We start from the raw sequence: 12,513 nt of genomic DNA on the forward strand, positions 1-12,513 counted from the left end.
TGGGTGCGCCGGCCCCCGTGGGCGCTATGCCGGGGCGGGGGTGCAGCGGGGGTGGGTCTTTGGGTGGCTGCTGTTCGGTGTGGTGCCGCGCTGCCTTTGGCGGGGTGGGGCTGGTGGCCTGGGGTAGCCGTCGGGGGGGTGTCTCGTATCGGCGCTTGGATGGTCGGGGGTGACCTCCGTTGGGAGGGGGTCCCTGCTGGCAGCACTTGGTGTGGGGTGGCGGTGCCTGGCTGGGGGTGCTTGGGTTCGCCAGCTTATTGGTTGGTGGGTGACGGGGTGGCCCTGCTTGGGCATCTGATGGCATTCTTTCTCGTCGGGTGGGGTGTGGCTGTCCTTGCGCTGTCGGGGGCTGTGCGGTCCTGCTGTAACCGATTTGTGGGTTGGGGTGGGGGACGCTCCCCGGGAGGCTTCGCTGGCGGCATAAAAAAAGGTGACCTGGGGGACTCGGTCGGTGCGGCACGCAATGTCTCCTTGTGGCCCTGGGCAGCCGGGGATGTGGTCGTTGTCCCTGGAAGGGCTGCTCCCGGTGCTGCTTCTATTCCGGGTTCTCTGGCCTGGCGTCTGGTCCTTGCTGGCTCCGGGTCCGCCAGCTGCTCTCTTTTTATATTCTCCCTATAATAAAATGTTTCTTACCCTTCCTTAGGGAGGGCTGGTGATGGTCACAATTATGCAATAAATCAAATTCATTTATTTAATTGCAATAACAAAACATGCATTGCTGTCTTAAAAAGATTGCACTTGATAGCGCCATAATCTCCCTGGTCCCTGCTTCTTCCTTCTTAGCTAAAAGGTAGCATCAGTGGCTAATCGCACATCTAAATGTGTGCTGCTGCTCCCTTCAGGGCACAGTTGGTTACTACATCACATCATACATACATGAGGGACCTCCGCCAGGGTGTTTTCTAGTAATCTCCGTGAAAAAATAGTAATCTTCAAAGCCACTTAATTTTTAACCAAATCCCTTCATTTGATCAGAGACAAGTGCTAATGTCCATCCTGCCACTGAGCTGTGGAGGCAGTGATGCTTTGGTCAATGTTCTGCTGGTAAACTTTGGTTCCTGACGTCCATGTGGATGTTCTATTGAAGTTGATCTCCTACTGAAGCCTAATGCTATGTCTGATCCATCTTTAACAGCCACTGTTCTTTCTAGGAACACATTTAGAAACCGTGAAAAACATCACATTTCACCGTGTCCATCGCCTTGGACCACGTAGAGGAAACCGTCCACGTCCCATCATTGCCAAATTTGAGCACTTTCAACAGAAGATCCAGGTTAAAAGTAAAGGTCGGGAACTTAAAGGTACGCAATTCGGCATGAACGATCAATTCCCTCGGGAAATAAACGAACGTCGAAAAACCCTGTATCCTATCTTTAAGGAAAACCGACAGAAAGGCAAAAATTCCAAACTGGTCGTAGACAAGCTTTACATAGATGGCCAACTGTTTAGGGACTTAAACATCACCCCCTGGCTCTACTGAGAAAGACAAATCTAAAAATAATAATAATAATGAAGTTAAAAAAAAAACACAGGTGTTATGTGAGTTAACATTGAAAGGATAACTCTCCACTTATGGTGAAGCTAAGGTAGCATTATTTTTAAAAGTTAAAATAAATATATATGTTGTATGTGTGTGTATGTATATGTTTGTGCATGTGTGTGTGTGTATGTATATATCTATACATTAAAAAAAAAAAAGAATATATAATAATAATAATTAAAATAAATAAATACATAAAGTTAATAATAACACTAAAATAAAAACATGGATAGGTATATATAGACACGTGTGTGTATGTATGTATGTTTGTATGTATGCGACATATTGGCTTAGATTTTGGTAAACACTTTTTGGCACGTACTGGACACTCTCTACCCTCATGTCAACTCACTCGTCTCGAACCCCTCACTCTTTTTTTTCTTTTACACTCACTCAACACCCACAACACCCCCCACCTCCTACACCTCCTATAATTACCCCTTGCTCCTTTTACTCTTTTGATACTGGTTGTTGTCGTTGTATGTTTGTGCTTTTCACTAACCTATTCGATCCAGTCCTTTACCCCGTGGTGCTATCGCATGATAAATATGTCTCCTCTTCTCTTTTTTTTCTTGCATCCAAGCTTTTTACAACACAGTTGTGCACAAATGCTCACAGATTCTCACTTATGCTCACACCTGTATGGACTAACACTCACCTCATTCTATGTATCAGTTTACAGTAACTTCTTGGAATGTGCGTGGCATTCGCTCACAGGCTAAAAAGATCAAGATATTTGATTATGTATCAAGATTAAATGCAGACATTGTTTTCTTTCAAGAAACTCACTTACTTAAATCAGAAGAAAAATCCCTGACAGATTCAAATTTTAATAAGATATAGAATTCATGTTTCAATTCCAGACAAAGAGGAGTCTCGGTTCTTCTCAACAAAAGGTTACCTGTTAACATAATCAACTCCGTCATAGACCCAGAGGGTAGATATATTATTATCAAAGTAGTAATCTATAACAAATGTTTCACAATTCTAAACCTCTATGCCCCCAATAATGATGACCCTGATTTTTTCCATAGAAATTTCTCAGAGCTTTCAGACCTTTCTGCAGACTCGTCTCTAATCATCGGAGGTGACTTCAATCTGGCGCTCAACACATCATTGGACATTAATGAATTACATGGAAGATCTTGGAATAGGAGATGTATGGAGACTGAATAACCCAACTAAAAAAGAATATACCTTCTTCTCCCCCGCGCATAAATCCTTCTCCCGAACTGACTTTTTTCTTTTAAATAATTCCATCACACATAAGATGTCCTCTAAAATACATCCTATAATTATTAGCGATCATGCCCCAATATCCCTCACCCTGCAGTGTGACTCTAATCAGAAAGTATCCTCTCTGTGGCGCTTTAACACCTCATTACTTAATGACAGTGAATTTGAAAAAATTATAAGAAAAGAATGTGAGGACTTTCTATTGACAAACGACTCCCCGGAAATATCACCGTCCTTACTCTGGGAAACTGGCAAGGCTGTCATTAGAGGGAAGATTATATCATACTCTTCTTTTAAGAAAAAACAGGAACAGATAGCAGAAAAAACACTTGAAGAAAAAATTAAGAAACTTACGGAAGAATACGCAGCTAACCCTTCTGAACTTTTATGGGAAAAACTTCAAAATACAAAACTTAATCTGGAAATAATTTTATCTAAAAAAACCAACTTCATTTTACAACAATTACGATACAAAAACTTTGACTACAATAATAAATCACTACTTAGCAAATCAGCTCAAACACAATAAAGAAAATTCCTTTATAGCAGCAATTTCTGATAATTCAGGTCAAACTTTAAACTTACCTCAGGACATTAATAACATTTTTCATGATTATTATCAAAACTTATACTCATCAAATTTAAACCCTGACCCTGAAGATATGAAAACCTTCCTCAATAACTTAAACCTACCACAGTTCACTATAGAGCAGAAAACCACCTTAGACTCACCATTAACCTTACAAGAACTACAAAATGCTTTAGACAGCATGTCAACAGGCAAAGCACCAGGTCCAGATGGGTTCCCTGCTGAATTCCTAAAACATTTCTGGTCAATGCTGGCTCTGCTCTTTTTCAGATTAGTAACAGAGATTAAAAATAAAGGTTATGTAGGAGGTCACATGAATACAGCGAACATTAAATTATTACTTAAACCAGACAAAAACCCCATATTACCCTCAAGTTACCGTCCCATCTCACTTATTAACACAGACATAAAAATTATTTCCAAAGCACTCACTTCCAGGTTAGAGAAAGTAGTTCAGTCAATTATATACCAAGACCAGACAGGATTTATTAAAAATAGACACTCCACAGACAATGTTAGAAGACTGTTTAATTTGATCAACATGGCACAGAACTCTAAAAAGAAAACAATAATCTTGTCACTAGATGCAGAAAAAGCATTCGATAGAGTCAACTGGTCATTCCTCCTTGCTGTCCTTGGCAAATTTGGCTTCGGAGAATCATTCATACAATGGATCTCCACCCTGTACAATAAACCTAAGGCCTCAGTAACCACAAACAAAATAACATCCCAAAGCTTCTCACTGCAGAGGGGAACCAGACAAGGTTGCCCACTCTCACCTTTGCTTTTTGCAATATTTGTTGAACCTCTCGCAGCAGCTGTTCATCAGAACTCTGTTATTAAAGGAATCCACTCATCCATCTCAGAACACAAAATTAATCTTTATGCGGATGATATTTTACTCTATTTGGAAGAACCACAATCCTCTTTAGAGGAAGTATTTAATCTAATAAACAGCTTCTCTAAATTATCAGACTATTCCATTAACTGGACAAAATCATCAATCCTCCCTTTGACAAAAAACTCATGGAATCCTGCAAACCAAAATCCACAACACCCCTCCCCCACAAATACAATTAAATATCTAGGCTTAAATATATCACCAAACTTAAATGAATTAATTAAACTAAATCATGATCCGTTGGACAAAGTCACAGAAGATCTGCGGAGATGGAACAATCTCCCCATCTCACGACTTGGCAGGATAGCCTCAGTTAAAATGAAAATCTTACCTAAAATAAACTACCTGTTCTCAATGATACCACTGAAACCACCTAAACAATGGTTTCAAAGATTAGATTCTGCAACTACAAAATTCTATACTAGAAATAAAAAACCTAAAATAAGCCTTTCAACCCTTCAAAAAAACAAAGACGAGGGTGGTTTAGAAGCCCCTAATTTCATGCATTATTACTTAGCAAACCAAATATTATTTTTAACAGAATGGCTAAAACCAAAAGAATACCACAACACCTGGCTAGAAATAGAACAGTTAGACTGTAAACATATTAAACTCTAATTACTTACCAATCGCTAAGTGGGAGGCTGAACTCTCAATCACCCCGAGCATTGATTTCTGGACAGAAATTTGTTGTAATACTTTTAAGATGACGAAAAACACAAACCTTCAGCTAATTCAATACAAGGTCCTCCACAGATCCCACATCACCCAACAGAAAATGCATAAAAATGGGCTTCTCCTCAACAGACATCTGCTCTCAGTGCACCCAGAATACAGCGGATTCCTATTTACATGCCTTATGGCTTTGCTCCCCAGTGCAACACTTTTGGATTTTAATTACTGAAAAACTGTCCTCCATTTTGGACTGCAGAATTCCTTTATCTACAAATCTTTGTCTGATAGGAGACCTGACAATGCTTCAACTTCCAGCAAACCGATCACAATCAATCCTTGCGGCACTAGCCATAGCAAAAAAAAACAATATTACTAAATTGGAAAGACAAAAAATCCTTAAACATAAACCAATGGCAAAATCTCCTCACAGAATTTATCTCCATGGAAAAGATGTCTGCGTGACAGGCCGGGCGGGGCCCCCCCTCCGGGGCTTTTTTTTTTTTTTTTTTTGTGGACCGCAATGGCCGGGGTGTGGCCATTACGGCTAGGGGTGTGGGGCGGGGGGTGCTATGGGGCCTCCCCGGGGGTCGTGTTGGGTGGGTGTGCGGGGGCGCGGCGCGTGGCTCTTGTCCTGGTGGATCCGCGTCGGGATTGGCTGGTCTGCTGGCTGGGCGCACCGGGTGCCGTGGGTGCCATTCCGGGGCGGGGGCGTTCCTGGGGTGGATCCGTGGTCTGGGTGTCCGGGGGCGTGCTCTCCTGTCATCTGCCCGGGGGCCGGCCGCGGCTAATGGCGGCGCTGCGCAGCCGTGGGCGGGGCGGGGATGGTGGCCTGGGGCCCGCTGTCGTCCGGGGTGTGCCGGCGCCGGGGGGGTGTCTCGTGCCGGTGCGTGGGTCGTCGGGGGGTCCCCTCGTGGGGGGGGGGGGGGGGGGGGGGGGGGTCTACTGGCGCCATTGGTGTGGGATGGCGGAGGGTGTATCTTCACCTACACCCTCCGGCCTATTACACCACATACACATATATCCACAGAGGCAGGATGGGGAGCACTGCTCCCCTCCATCCCCCTTCTTTAATTACACCCCATACATTCACTAAACACACACACTCACACAGGGGATAGGGAAGTGCCTCTCCATTGGGGAATGGAGAGGCACCATAACAGGGTGGTGGGTTGGTTCACATATTTGGGCCTCTCCGGTGGGGGCCTGGCACCTCTGTTGGTGGCTGGGCCACTGCATAGAGTAAAAATACATCAGGATGGTGCGGTCGGGCGTGGCGGTGGGTCTCGGGGGGCTTTGCTGGGGTCTCTCCTTGCGGGGTCTTTCCGGGCGGTGTCGGCCTGGTGTCGGCGTGGGGGTGCTTCCTCCCCTTGGGTGTGGCTTGGTGCTTGTTTCGTCTCCTGGTGGCCTTGGGGGCGGGCCCGGGGGGGTGCGGACCCGGGGCGGCCTGCCTCGCCGGTTTGGGGGGTGGGTGTGCTGGGGGTGTGCTAGTGTCCTCGCCGGGGTTGGGGCGGGGTTGCTTGGCGCCTCGGGATGATGCTGTTTACTGGGGGGCGGCGCTAGCTGTTCTGGTGGTGGAGGTTGCTGTCGGCCGCCTGGTGGGTCTGTCCTGCCATCTGCGGACTGGGGGGTGGGTCCGGGGCATCTTTGGCTGGGGGCTGCTGTCCGCACTTGATGTGTGCCGTTGGGGTGCCTCCGTCCTCGCAGTGGGGATCGCCGGTTGCTCACGGGCCGGGGGGGGCGCTGCTCCATGGCTGGCGCTGTCCGGGGGGCGGCGGGCCCTGGGCTGCTGGCCTTGGGCTGTGCGGTCCTGCTGGGCTGTGGCCGGATCTTGGGCGGGGGTGAGGGGGGCTTGGCCCGGGGGCTTGCCCTTGGGGGGTCCTGGTCCCGGGGGGTGCTCCTGGGGCTCGGGGTGCTTGGCTGGCTGGCCGGGCCGGTCCTGGCAGGGGTCTTTCGGGGCGTACCTACTGGTACGGCCCCTGCTTGGGCAGTGCCCCGTGAGGCAGGGTGTCGGGGCTGGAATAGGGGGCCACATCCCGGCGAGGCGGTCTGGCTTGGCCCTTGGAGGGGGCCCTGGCTTTAAAAAAAACTGAAGCTCGTGGCGCGGGCGGCATCAACAAAAGGTGATCTGGGGCGCCATGGGTGGCTAGGTTGGGCGGCCCCCTGGTGCCTTATGCGGCTTGGGGTGTGGTCGTCCTCCCTGGGCGGGCTGCTCCTGGTGCTGGTACGTTCCGGGTCCCTCTGGCCTGGGGTCGGGTCCCTGCTGGCTCTGGGCTCGCCGGTGGGTGCCCGCCGGCTGTCCGTTCGGCGTGGCTCTGGTCGTCTGCTGGGCGTGGGCTTCGGCTCCTCCGCTGGGGTCTCGGGCGGGGAGTTCTCTGGGCCCTCCCCTCGGGGGGTTGAGTGCGGAGGCGTGGTGAGGGGAGGTTGGGTGGGGGGTTGGGGGGGTTGGGTCGGTGGCGTGGTGCGCTGGGTCCTTGGCTCCTTGGGCTTCTCGGTGTGTATGGGGGGGGCGATGGCTGCCTCTCGGCTTGGGATCTTGGGGGCGTTCGGGGGGCTGCTTGGCAGTGGGGTGGTCGCCGGGGGCCCCTCGATTGCCCGCTCTTGCAGCTGGCCTGACTGCTTCTTAGGGCCCGGGGGCGGCTCGTGGGTTTTGCAGTGGCGGTTCTTGGACGTACATTTGTCATGGATGCACTGGCCTTGGGCTGTGGGATAACACTCATACTGGGCTCAACCATAGACACGTTGTTCCCAAATACCTGTTTTATGGAATTTCCACTCACTTCTCCCTCTGTTCACAGCCACCACCATTATTCCTAAGCCGCACACTGGTCACCAAACTGGCTTGATAACACAACAATAAGCACAATATACACAACCACAATTTCACATCGCATCACTTGACACCTATCGACTACTCCCCACCCATTCCATTTCCTATCTTGTATCCCTCTTCCCTGTTAACTTCCCCACCCCCCTCCACCCCCTCACCTTGGTGTAATACTGCCCTCTCTTTTTTACATCCTCCCTTTAATAAAGTATTTCTTACCCTTCCCTAGGGAGGGCTGGTGATGGTCACAATTATGCAATGAAATAAATAAATTTATTTAATTGCAATAATAAAATATGCATTGCTGTTAAAAGATTGCACTTCTTGTAGTGTTAACTTTCGACAGCATGTGCAGACAAAGTTAAAAAAAAAAAAACAAAAAAAAAAAACAAATGTTTGTTTGGTTCCTTCTCTGTGTTTAATCTCTAACTGTTCTACAGGACTCTGGAAGCCAGAACAAAGTGACACCTCTACGTTCTCAGGACCACAAAGCTCAGCCACAACAAAGAAACAAATCTAAGAGAAAAACTTCAGAGCAAAGAGTTCAACAGCAGAGCCAAGCTGGAGTTAAAGCTAAACATACATGTGACCAGTGTGGGAAGAACTTTAGCTGTAAATCAAACCTCACTAAACATCAAAGAATTCATTCTGGATCAAAGCCATTTAACTGTGACCAGTGTGGGAAGAAATTTAGCTGTAAACCACACCTCAATAGACATCAACAAACTCATTTTGGGAGAAAAAACCGTTTAGCTGTGATCAGTGTGGAAAGCTTTTGCTCGAAAGAGCACCTGAAACGCCATCAGCTTGTTCACAGTGGAGAGAAACCACACACGTGTGATGAATGTGGAAAGACTTTTAGTCTATCTGGAGACCTCAGTCGACATGTCCTCATTCATTGTGGAGTCAAAGGTCCAGATGTGGAACAGTGTGGAAAGACTTTCACACAAAGATCAACTTTAACGACCACATGCAGACTCACTCCAGAACAGAGTTGTATCGGTGTGACCACTGTGGGAAAATATATAAACAGAAACAAGCCCTCATCCGTCACCTGAGATCTCACACTGGACATGAAGTGTGTCCCTGTGACCAGTGTGACAAAGTTTTTACAACTTATCAACACTTAAAATATCACCAAATCAGCCACTCATCAGAAAGACCTCATAAATGTGACACATGTGGAAAATCTTACAAGTACAAATCTCAACTTCATCTCCACCAACGAGTTCATGAGAAGAATGTTTTCAGATGTGAACAGTGTGGAAAGACTTTTACACTAAGATCATATTTAACGAGGCACATGAAGACTCACTCCAGATCAGAGCTGTATCACTGTGACCACTGTGGGAAAATATATAAACACAAACGTTTCCTCATCATCCACCTGAGATCTCACACTGGACATGAAGTGTGTCCCTGTGACCAGTGTGACAAAGTTTTTACAACTTATCAAAAGTTAAAACATCACCAAATCAGCCACTCATCAGAAAGACCTCATAAATGTGACACATGTGGAAAATCTTACAAATGGAAATCTAACCTTAATCTCCACCAACGAGTTCATGAGAAGAATTTTCAGATGTGATGAGTGTGAGAAGACCTTCAGCACTTCATCTGTTCTCCACTCACATCTCTGTGTGGATGGAGACATGGAGCAGGAATCATCTTCAGATCCCAGCGACACACGGATGGTGTCGACACCTTCTGGTTCCAGTGTTGGACTGAAGAACCCAGAGATCAGGCTGCACAGGATTCCAACATAAACCTGCTGTCAGCTGGAAAATGGACACCAACAGTTCAGGAAGTTGTTGATCTTTGAAGGTGTGGTCTGAAAGAAAAGATCAATACAATGATCAGTTGGAAAGGAAGAAGTTTCCCTTTGTTCACTTTCTATACAGGATACTGTACATTCTATAGCTTCTGTATTCATACATGATGTATATGAAGAATGATTCACATATTATTATTATTATTATTATTATTATACACTAATGACAGATTCTATATCAGGGCTGTCAAACTAGTTTTAGTTGATGGTTCAAATACAGACCAGTTTAGGGTCCAAAGGGCTGCAGATTATAGGAAAACCAGCCTTAGTTTGAGTGACTTTGCTTTAATTTTCCAAAATGTTGTGGAATAATTTAGGAAAAGTTGCATAACTTTCAAAAATTGAGAGTTCCTGCAACAATTTGAGTTTAAAAATAACTCCCATCATGTGATGTCAGCGTGGGAAAACTGTGAGCTCTGCTAATATTGTAGATTTAACTTAAATGTATTAGTTTTTTCGAGGAGTTGTGATATCTATCACCTAATTAATTTAGAATTTACACAATAATTCATATTTTCTGTCATTTTTACTTTCTCATGTGGGCCAAATTAGCTGTTCTAAAGGGTCGGATTTGGCCCCCAGGCCTTGAGTTTGACACACATTCTGTATGAAAGACAGTTTATGATGTCCATCATGTGTTTGTATACTGTACATAATAATCAGTCTATAAAACTATAGACATTTCAATAGATGTAATAATCAGATCCTAACTTGTAGATGAATATACATGCTGTGTTAATACAGACCATCTTCATCATGTACCTTTGAATCTGTTTCTTTTCTCTGTTTATAAAGGATTCATATTTGTAATGAGTTTTAAATGAGTATCTAATACATCACATAATAGTATTTTCTTGATTTTAGATGTGAAGTGATTTATATAAAGTATGTTTTTCTACAGTTGAAGTGAATGTGATGAAATGGTTCCTGACAGGGAAACCCTGCCTAAAGCCTGTGAATGGATCATGCAGTGTGCTGAATGAATATCAGGGGAAGGGGAGCCCAAAGTGTCCAAACACTCCCATTTTATCACCATATTTACATTTCTATCAACTCTGTGATTACAGCTCATAGATTTATTCTAACTCTGAAATGTTCTTTAATCTGTTCTTTAGCCTGTCCATCCTTTCTTTAGAACTTACAATGTTCTATGTAACCATGAGAAATCCTAAAGTTCTTTTAAATCTTCCTTCTGACATAAAGTTTGAATCGATGTAAAGGTAATGATATCAAATGTCCAGTGAAGCTTTGTGCCTTTAAATAAAGACGTGTTATTGTCTGTGCTGGATTTCTTTGAACAGAGAAACATGTCAGAGAGAGGGAGAGCTTTTCATTGGATAGCACATAATCCTCCATCAAACACACATGGTTCCCATGAGAAGAACATCCACTGGATGGATCTAAGAACAGGAAGTGAAGGTTCCTCTGGAAACTGAGTGTTTAGTGAAGCTGAAGGAGTTTAAAAATAGACTTTTAGAGTAACCGCTGCTTTCACATCCAGTCATGATGTCTTTCTAACAAATTCTGATAAAATGAGTCAAAGATTGTTTCTACATTAATAAGGCTTTTTATTTAAATATAGTGGTGTATCAACATCTGAGACAGTGAAAGAGTTCATGTTTTGGTTCTAGAAGGATATGAATTATTCCCAATGAACAGCACTGATTAAAAGGGGGCGGAGTCTCCCTGTATGTGGACTCAGAGTGGAGGTGTGTCCAGGTTAATCACATGTCTAAGTCTAAGATTGTTGAACTAAGAAACACAGATGAATTCTAAAAAAGTCGAGTCAATAAAACTTTATTTTCATAGTTTGTTGAATCTGTAGATTAAAATAAATAGTTCACATTGTTAAATAAATACATCAGAAAATATCAACTTATTGCTTTTGTAGGGAACTAAACCCCCAAGTTGCCCTGACTTAGAACACTGGCTTCACCAGTCCGTGGAGTCAGAGAGTCTACCTCCTGCTGTGAAATGCAAACGTGCCCCAAGGGGGGTCTTCTTCCCTTCCTGCCGAACAAAAAGATAGAAGGATCCCAGAACAGTCGTCTCCTGTTATCATCTCCCTGCTACATTACGATCAAAAGAAGAACATCCCTCTCCTTCCCCCTTATCAAACAGATACCTCTGGATGCTGTAACATCAAAGAACGGTCCCAATGACCCCTTTGACCCCCTGCAGATGTTGTCACCTCCCGAACCCAAACCAATGGTTACACAGGACGATGGAATAACCCCAGTTCTCCCGCTCAAATGAGAACAAAGGACATGTGCTGGACTGAAAAGTTACAAATGAAAACATTTTTGGAATGATTTCTACAGAAATTGAAATTGCAAATATTGTCTGTTCGATCACACTCGTTTCATGTAATGCAATAACCAACAGAATGCTATTTTAAAGTGTTTATCATTTAAAAGTGCTTAAAAATACCAGAAAACATCACAAAAGTTAGTTTGAAGTATTTACTGCGATCATATAGTTAAGAGGAGGCATAACATGATTTTTGACATTTATGTTATGAATAATTACAAGCAAAATGCATTAATTAGTTCCTAAAGTGATTCGAGGATATTTTCCAGTCATGTTTGGTATCAAACTCTTTCGTAATACATGATATTTCAGGATATGATGTTGAAAAGTTTTTGAAATATGTGGAATTAATTATTAGGCATTCTTTTATGTTTAGAATCATCCCTTGTCGTCTGTCTCTGTCTCACACTCACACACACCCACAGCTGAAGCAGTGACAGTGACCAATCACCGACATGATCACAGAAGGATCCACCCAGACGCCCCTCCCAAAAGGCGTCGCCAAACGTCCTTTAAAAAAAGACGCGCGACCAGAAACTACAGTTTTGGACGCGGCGTTCATGCTCACACGTGTCCCTCCTGTTTCCAGTCTTTCATTCATTTTTCT

The 12,513-nt window shown here is 44.6% G+C and overlaps 1 long non-coding RNA gene across 1 annotated transcript; it reads left to right on the top strand.

The window, feature by feature from the left end:
* The first annotated feature begins 981 nt into the window (after window positions 1-981).
* LOC114465551 (uncharacterized) lies at window positions 982-8,418 on the top strand. The gene is made up of 2 exons (XR_003674319.1): window positions 982-1,301; window positions 8,206-8,418. It is a non-coding gene; the product is annotated as an uncharacterized LOC114465551 (long non-coding RNA).
* The last annotated feature ends 4,095 nt before the right edge of the window (window positions 8,419-12,513 follow it).

This window comes from Gouania willdenowi, chromosome 6 (genome assembly GCF_900634775.1).
Source record: "Gouania willdenowi chromosome 6, fGouWil2.1, whole genome shotgun sequence".
Classification (NCBI taxonomy): Eukaryota; Metazoa; Chordata; class Actinopteri; order Blenniiformes; family Gobiesocidae; genus Gouania; species Gouania willdenowi.